General features: G+C 40.2%; 2 pseudogenes; both read right to left on the bottom strand.

The window, feature by feature from the left end:
- Positions 1 to 975: 975 nt before the first annotated feature.
- On the bottom strand, positions 976 to 6,157 carry LOC122327388 (annotated as a pseudogene).
- Positions 6,158 to 7,007: 850 nt separating this feature from the next.
- On the bottom strand, positions 7,008 to 9,458 carry LOC122327473 (annotated as a pseudogene).
- Positions 9,459 to 9,672: the final 214 nt, after the last annotated feature.

Below are 9,672 nucleotides of genomic sequence, written 5' to 3'. Positions count from 1 at the left end.
CCGCTTGATTTACAGTTGACAGAAAATGGTAGCCATTGGCTTCCTTTTTACTTCCCATACTATTCTATGTAACCAAACACAGCCTTTCATAGTATAGAAAATAAAACGCTTATCAAGTCAACTGTCAACAGTTTGGATACAACTGACGGTAGCCATTGCCCTCCATGGTATGGGGAAAAGATTATGGATGCTAATGGCTACCATCATGTCTTTGGTTAGAGCTGAAAGATGATAGCAGCTATTGGCTTCCTTATTTTTTTCATACTGTTACTATTGCCTTCATTCATATGGAAAAGAAAACACTATGGAAATCAATGGCTACCGCCAACTGCAACCATACAGTTGACAGTAGCCATTGATTATCATAGCGTTTTATTTAGATAGCTATAGTATTGGGGAGAAAACAATGGAAGTCATTTTTTCTCGATAACTTTACTATGGATACTATAATATACTATTGTCAACTATAACCAAATAATCGATGACAGCAATTGCCTTGCATAGCACTAAAAAAGAAACAGAACACTATGGAAATCAATGACTACCATCACCTGTTTATATATAGTTGAGGGTAGCCATTGACTTTCATCATATTTTTTCCATACTATGAAAATAATGGCTACCATTACATTTTTGTTTACCAACGTTCTTCAGATGTCTAATTTGTGTTAAAGAAACAGAATAAATGATGACAGATTTTTAGTTTTGTTAAACATATATCAAAAACAGATATAGTTAATTAGCCAACTAGATTGTCACATATCAGTGCTGTTTTTACCAATAACTGATGATCGAGAGCGTTATTGACGGTTCTTATTGTTTTAAACATGGGTTTAAAGATACTAACATACCCATGCAGTGCAGAACATTTTGTTCATTTTTGAATATTAATGGTTTAATGTAACGTCCACTGCATAAACATTGTATTTTAAACAGTATATAGGCTCAAAGCGAAAGAAAATTAAACACTGAAAATGAGATAACATGGCATAAGTAGACACCATGTTTAATTTGACTTTTCCAAAAATGTTCCAGTTGTGAAAACGCAACAAAAATGGTACAACGTGTTAAAAAGACGTGAGTCTGTCATTGGCGACAAATTCAATTTGGCATCTACTTTAACTGAAATGTCTCATTGTTAATCCTAAAAAACAACTGCGAGAAATGAGTGGTGACCTTGAGAGTTTTTGTTTTTTTTTGGCAGGGTTTAAACTGTGATAAATAAAACCTCACTCGACACACAGCAGAGATAGCAGCAGAAACCAGACAGACAACGGACACCACTGTCGTAAAGAATCGGCTATATCTAGAAAAAAAAATACAAAAATTAAGCTGATAATAACGTCACATCATGGCTTCAGTTTAAACTCCATGAAAGTCATCATGGAAGACCAGTCGCCGTCCTATTCACTTTAACACACACATTCACACACACACACGCGCGCGCGCAACATGCGGCCTATCGCTTGCATTCTCTCCGTCGCCGTCCTCCGAGTGTTGTTGCGTCTAATCGATTAACGTTCACTCATCGTCAAAGTTCTGCTGGAGCAGGAAGTTTGCGGCGCAGGTTTTCGCTCTTCTCGCAGGCGAAGTAGGCTTGATGACGAGTCCTCTGGAAACCCCAGAGCTTTTAACTAGAAAACAGAACGCAATGTTAAAACACGCAGTGTTTCTATTTTACCTTTAAGTCAAATAAAATTGATAGCAAATGTCATTCCATGCTGACTTTGAAAAACGTCTATTTTTGTAATTCGTGTAACCAGTTGGTATCCAGTAAAACTAAATTTCACATTGAGACACTACGTCTTTAAGTCAAACTTTCGCAGTTGTTCGCGCACCTCTCGATGGCCTCCTTCTCCCTGCGGCGTGACCTGGATGTAGTTGGTATGTGGTGCGCTGGGAGCTTCAGCGGCTCGCCTCGCCTCCGCGGCTCGCTCAACATCTGCACGAATCGCTTCCTGATGCTGCGTGATTTGCTGCACGGGAAAAGAAAATAAAACAAGCGCAGATTGAGCGTTGAGCGCCAATCGCAGCGGCTCGGCGCTTGGCGCTCCACCCACCTGCAGGAGCTGGGGTTGTCTCGGCCGAGCTGCTGCAGGAGCGCCGAGCAGAGCCGGTTCTGCTGGATGATCTGACGATCTGCTGGAACTGAGGCTGGTTCCTCAGGAACTCCAGCCAGGTTCGCCGAGGCCTGCGCGCGCCCCGACCGCACCTGTTCGCACGACAGAAAGAGCTGTATGAGTCTGGAAAAAGTGAAAGATTTTTCCATTTTCTTTGTTTCTTACTGCGCTGTATTATGCAACACTGTCCTTTCTGACTACTTCTGAAAGTAAACCAAGTCATCCAATTCAAAGTGTCTGTGGACCCTCACAAAATTAGCCAAAAATCGACATTATAAATATATACATTTTGCAAAGAATTGTATTTAAATTTTTTTGTATGTTAAGTTAAATAATTGTATTAAAATAATTATGCGCATCACCGTTAACGCTAGTTTGGGGGGGGCAGGTTTTATCGAGATATTAAGCTTTATGCTTCCGCTTGCCTAATGAACGCCAGCGATGCCCACGAGCGTAAATAAAGACTTCTTCATCAGCTGTGCTATCAAATAACGCAGGCGCCAGCTGCAGGGCAAACGGGCGTCTATTTCACACGTGCTGAACACATGTCCACTCACCGGCTGCGGAGGCGGCGCGCTGAGGTCTCTGTGGTGCTGGAGGGTGGGGTTGGACACCGGCGGCCGCACTACTTCCTAGCGGCGGCTGCTCCGATTCTGTGGGAATACCCTGAGGAACGGACAGTAACGGCTCAGTGGCTTTGTGAATCGGAGCAGGGTTGACCGCATTGTCTTTATTAATATTAATTACATGCACAATTTATTGGTGATATTCTAAAGAACATTAAAATAAAGAAATAAACGTGGCTTAATAGATTGCTATACAAAGTTGGTTTGATGATCAAAATGGTTGCAGTCTTCCGGTTTTTGTTTTTTCTTGTCTTAAGCGATTTTAAAGCGATTTTAAAAGTTGAGCAATAACCTAAACAACATATTAAGCACGCTGCAACACAAAAGGAAGTCGCAAAGCGCAACAGCTTTACTATAGTAAGTCACTTGTATCTCTCACCATAAGCAGGTACTCCACGGCTCTGTCCGGATTGTTATAACTCGCTCGTAAAGCGGCGATCACCTGCTCTCTCTCATAACCCATTGACATGATTTCCGCAACCAAATTCTCATACGCTTGACCTGTAACTAAAGAGACGAAAGGCGACAGACGTTAAAGTCGAGTTCTTTTCTCGAAGAAAAACCGAAAACCAAACGCATTTTCAGTAGTATGAGGCGGCTGCTTCTAAAAGACCCAAATCATCTGTAATGCTGAACAAACAGATGACGAATTGAGAAATCGTTATTCTTTGAACGAGTTTGGTATTTTTTGCGGGTGTGGTCGTACCTGGCCTCTGATTGGGCGATGGCCTGCTCCTCTTGGGCTTCCTGGTTCTCCTCCTCTGAGATCGGAGCGGGAGTCGCGCTAACAGGCTCAGGTTTGTCCTCAGCGGGCTCCGACGCAGCAGGGGCGCTGTGACGGGTGGTGCGGGCTCCGCTGATGCCGCCGGTTCTATGGGAGCGGAGCGGGGGCCGATACAGGCACTGTAGATGCAGCAGGAGGCGCAGCGGGAGTTGAGGGCGTGTGTTCAGGGGTCTCGTCGACAGTTGCGCTAACGGTAGCGGCAGCTGCCGGCGCGGGAGCAGGAGCTTGTGAAGGTGCTGCAGGTTTGGACTGTGGAGAAAGAAACACAACTGCACAGAGAACTATAGAAACTCAAGCTAATGAACTTTAACAAAGCTTCTATCCAACGTTGCGATTAACTTATAATAAAATTTGGGAGAAATGTGGAAAGACGCGTGCAAATGGCAAATTGGTTTTTCTTCCAAAATAAACTTGTCCGCAAATGAAACGCAATAAGAATCGCGATCACGTTATCTTACGTTTGTATGACGTTTGTATGACGTTTGAACGCAACTCGTGACCATGTTCTGGGAAGTAATCATGCCAAATTTATTTAGTAAGGGTACAATTTTTACAAAACATTCGCAGTAAAAATTTTTATGTTTTTTACAAAATTTGCGTTGTAAAAATGATCCTCTCACAATACAGATCCACCAAAATGACTTAAGTATGCATACCAGGCCACAAATTCAGTATTATTTTGAAAATTTCTGTATGAAGGATCTGTCAAAGAAACCACATCTCGCTATATGCAACATCCCAAAATGTAAAAATTTCAAAACGTTTTTGAGGCTATGATTTAAATGAAACTTGAATATACATGTAAAAAATGCAATGAGCTTATGAAGAACTGTGAGAAATAAAACAGGTTTACCTTTGTAACCATCACCACGACGAAGTTCTTCTCATCTATCTTATATTCTTTTAGAGGTATATCGTCATTCAAAATTTTGCCTGCGCTTTTATAGAGAAAAACACAAAATAACGACTTAAATATCGAAGAGGATCTTATTAAGATTGGAGAAGGATGAAGACAAATTTGGCAGTAATTATATAAGCTTTGTGATGGCAGAAATAACCAAATAAAAAAAAAAAACAGACCTGCATAGATTTAGTTTTTGACCGACAGCTGGAAAAGCATCTTGCCCCTTTTCTTCCTCTATCTTCTCTTTAAGAGCTTTTACCTGTATTTTCAAAATACAACAACAGAATTTAATCAGAAACCACTTCAAGAAAAAAAGAGACTCAAGAACGGCATGATTACGAAACTATCCTCAGGAATCAAAGCAACGAATTCATATGAGCATATGCTGAATTATGAAGTCATTTGATCTTATTGCTTTATGCAAACACAGTCAAAATGATACTGCATTATCTAGACGCATAAAAAGAATTTTCACCCTAAATTACTTTCTAATACTCATTTGCAAAAGAACCCATTAAGAAAAACCAGCCATTTAAAATGTTTAAGATACATTTATTAGACTTATTAAACATAAACCCATCATAACGTAAATACAATCCATACCAGTAATGCATTGTCATTCTAGGAAAACAAGAAGGATGGCAAGCTGTTTTAATATTCATTTATAAAAACTAACTAGCGCACACCACCGCGTATTCTAAGTTATTAGTAGCATTTTTAGTAGCTTTTTAACCGTTCTAGTAACATTTGCCAAACTATACGGTACCCATTCATTACTAGACTTAGAAAAATTTAATCTGCTAGCCACAGATAGCATACGTAATACATTTTTGATTTAGAAATATTACAATCTACTAAATGCAGATTAGTAAGCTGAGGCTGGCGAGGTATTGATAGAAATAAAGGTAACATACATATTTGCCTCTAATAAATAGTAAAACTACAAGAAGTACAGACCATGAGTTTGTAATTAACAAGAGTTTAGTGGCGTAAAAATTAGCATTTTTAACTCAATGCAATAGTCAGTAGAATAGTGATGTCTTAGTGTCTAATGAGTAAGCATTATTCACTATTGGAGTGACTAGCCTTCTAGAATAAGTCATGATTAGTTATCAGTGAAATAGACAGTATGTACTTATCACTATTAGACTCCTTGCTGGCGTTTAAGATAAGTAGTAAGTAACATTAACAAGACTAGTTAGTTTGATCGAATAGGTGTTTAAACGGCTTGCCACAAGGCGAGAGTGTAAACAGACCGTTAAAGTGAACAAAGCGACCGTTATTTTCAAATTAGCAGCTGTTAGAACGTGCGGCCCGTGACGTCACCTGCTATAATGTAATATTGTACAATGACAGCGAGCGCCGCGCGCGCGCGGCACGAGCCGCCGGAGGCCGCGGCGTTTCAGCGCGTCATGCCCGCTCGCTGGCATGTTTACGCGGGCGCAGACGCGCACACTCACCGTCAGCTCCTCGTCTATCTGCACTTTGAACGTCTGCTGCTGGAGGGTCTTCAGAGTGATCGTCAGCATTGTTGTTCGAGCGCGAGACCTCACGAAATACACGAAGTGCCTTCGATGAGCGCGCGTGGAGATGTGACTCAGCTATCTTCAGGAGGGATGAGGCGCCTGTGTTACGGGAAGACGCCATCTACTTGCTGAATTGGACAAGACACATGGAGACGTGGACCTACGGACGTATAGTGACCCCTAAGAGTCTTATGAACGTCTGACTGGTATTATTTTGAGATAAAACACCGAAGCAGCACAGGTTTTCTAGAGCTTTCCTCAGAACTTCCTTCAAAGTCCGTCAGTGACAAACATGCGTTTTCAACAATAGGCTTTATTTAATTGACTAGAGGCCACATTGTTGATTGTGAATCAAGATATAATGCATATTGACATAACAATGGGCTTTTTTGGTTCTATCATTTACTTCCTTCAAATAACTTGGTATTGGCATGAAAAAGTAACATTTTCTGATAAGACCTAATTATATTTTAGCTAAAAAGGGGCCTGTTTCTTGTCACTGCAACCAAATTGAGCCCTGAAAATTCTTACATGACAATTAAATATAAACTATTAAAAATATACTATTAATATATTTGAAACTTATTTAACCATTTAATTAAATATATTATAGTTAACCAATACAAAAAACCATGACATTTTTTAAACAAATTAAAACAAAACTTCTGAAACCAAATTTGATTTATCTTATAGTATTAAAATAGCTTATAACTGGAAAAAAAAAAACACACACACAAAAAAAAAAACTAATGAACTTTAAATGACAAACACAAAAAAAAAAAAATCACTAAAACTTTAAAACTAGAATATATTATAAAAACAAATTAGACAATTTAATACTCCACAAAATACGAGCCAGCATTTAAAAATAAATCATTTATTTTAAAAAAGTGCAAATCCAACAAATGATACATTAGAATTTCACCTTGCGCAACTCGAGACAGAACAGAAACCCAAACATTAATTAATCTAAAGTTATCAGGTCGTACTATAAATGTGTTGGGTGGGTGGGGGCTTCTAGCAGCAAAACCAAAAGAAATCAGGAGTTACAAGATGCGACATGTTTCTAGAAAAGGGCAGGGCCAAAAATTCACACCACATATATAAAGAAAAAGACATCAGAAACACATCAGATCTGCTCATTCAGAAGGAAACTACTCTTCACAACTCGTCTTTAGGGAGCGTATCGTCCTCATCCTCCTCTTCCTCCTCAGGAGGTTCTTCTGTGTGCTCATCCTCTTCTGGCTCATCCTCATCTTCACCGTCCTCGCCCTCATTATCGCTCATCCTTCTTGCTCTTTTTCCTCCTCTTCACGCTTCTTCCGCTTCTTCCTCTTCCTGCAGGTCCTTCATTTTCTTTTCTGGTCCCTGATACATTAAAATAAATTCATGCCATCAGTATTTATGGAAAATTACTTCAAGTTTTTAAATTGTAACGTTGTCAGAAGACATAATTACCTTTGTTGCACCCCACGTTTCTGTACCAAATTTTTCAGCCTCCTCAACATCATCGGTGATCAGGAAGTTATCAAAGATCGCTCCAGTTTTTACCTGTGAGAAAGGTGATAAGATCACCAAAGCAATGGATAAAATCATTTTGTAATCTTGCATTTAACCACAAAATGGTTGCAATAAAATAAGAAAATTATGGACTGGTCAATGTTACCAGAGATAACCAAACCAAAATGGTTTAAAACCTACAAGTGACCTTTAATTACAATGCTGGTTTAACGGTATGCCAATCTAAACCATACCTGCCAAAAGATCCAGTCCTAGAATGCCGATGTTCTCAAATTTGTAAATGGAGTCGCCTGCCTGAGTGTATTCAGGGTTGTCGATTCTGGGTGAATCCAGGTGCCTTTGTAGTTGGGGTTATCGATCTGTTTTGGTTTCCACTCACCCTACATAAACATAGCTTTGTTAGCCGGTTGGTAAAACTGGTTCCTGCATAAATGCAGTATCACTCTGATTGAGAAGATCAATTAGGTCTTGAAAACACAGTAGAAATGTGAAACAACCTGAACGCTATAAAAGACACACAATATTGTGAATAAATCGTATAAGAGACTTCTTGAAAGTCTAAGTCAACCTAAAGTGCTTTTTACTAGTCTCCCAAGTGCTTAAACGATCAAATTGACCGCTTATGTTTGGTTGATCATACAATATTCGGATCTTCTATGTGAAAACATCTCCGATTATGACATTTTAACGGTAATCACTCTCAAAAATTCCTAGAAAACTCCAAACCTACTTGGTTTTAAACCTGTAAGCCCCTTCTGGCAGCTTAATCTGCAGAAAAGACTAATCTAAAGTGGTCTAAAGTCTAAAACCGCCAAACTAGACCAATCTGACCACTTTGAAGAGCTTTAGGTTTGGTAGATCTTGAAATATCAGGATCTTCTACATAAGAACATATCCTACAATGGGATGACAACATTAACCCAAACCAAAACCTTCTTCTTGAAGCCCACCCTGCAGAACAGACTACTCTTAAGTGGTCTTAAGTCTAAAACCTTCAAACCAGACCAATCCGACCACTTCAAAGCCCCTTATAGCTTCATGTTCGGTAGATTTTGAAATATCAAGCTCGTCATGTGGGGACTGTCGTTGTGTACCTTGTACTCTGGGTTCTGGATCATGGCGTGGTTCCCATTCTCCATCCATGTCTTCATCCCAATCGCCTGGTTTCTTGGCATCAGGGTCGGGAATGTTCTCGAAGGTTTGTCCCAATCCTAAATATAAAAAAAAAGTTAAAAACATTGGATTAAAGTCTAAAAACAGCTTGTAAAAATACTTTGACACTACAGCTTTGTCAGCTGATAATGCACCTCAGGTTTTGTGTCTTCGGATCGTCGATTTTCGCCGGTCGTCCCAATCCTCTGGCTTCTTGGCCTCGGGATCCTTGATCTTTTTGATGGAAGGAAATCCCAGTCTTCCTCCAGAGAACCCGATTCTACCTTCTCGTTGTCGATTTTGACTTCAGACGTCTGGTCTGGCCGCAGGATCAGCGATACAGGTGCGTGTGAGTTCATCGTCCTGATGGGTGCGAGCGGAAGAATTAAATGTTATCAGCTGCGATTAAATCTTGAGGTATTTCAATTACAGTAATAACACGTACTTTGCATTTGATGTCCTTCTTGATTAAGTGGTTCTGGCCCTTGTAGTTGAAAATGACGTGAACTTTCTTGGTGCTGTAGCCACAGATGTCGGGTCCTAGAGGAAGATCAAAGTGAAAATGATAAGAACAGTGAAAGTGAAAGTAAACGCTAAGAGTTTGGATGTCAACGCTGTTGACGTTTTGCTGGCTCTCTTGAAGAAAGCGACATTTTATTCCACCGATCACGACTTACCGAACATGACGTAGTACTGCGATTCGCCGTGCATATCATTCTGGTCCAGGTCGGCGGGGAAAATCTTCACGTACCCACCACCGCAGTCGATCTTCTGCTCATGTTTCACAGTGAACTGGACGACAAGCGGTTTACCCTCATTACTGAACGAGTCCAAAGCGACTGATAGAGCGTAAAACCGGGCGTCCTGACTCGTCTGCAGACCTTTAAATGGAAAAAAACACAGCATTATTTTAAGCCGTCTCACACAGACTTCTCATTTGCATTTTCTTTTAAGATGAATACATTTGCATGAGCAATTGAGCGCTGGCGAAAAGAAGCCGTGACCTCTGACCTTTTATCGAGCTCAGCATCGCCGTAGA

Source organism: Puntigrus tetrazona, chromosome 22, assembly GCF_018831695.1.
Source record: "Puntigrus tetrazona isolate hp1 chromosome 22, ASM1883169v1, whole genome shotgun sequence".
In the NCBI taxonomy this organism is placed as follows: domain Eukaryota; kingdom Metazoa; phylum Chordata; class Actinopteri; order Cypriniformes; family Cyprinidae; genus Puntigrus; species Puntigrus tetrazona.
This window is presented reverse-complemented; position numbering and strand designations above follow the sequence as displayed.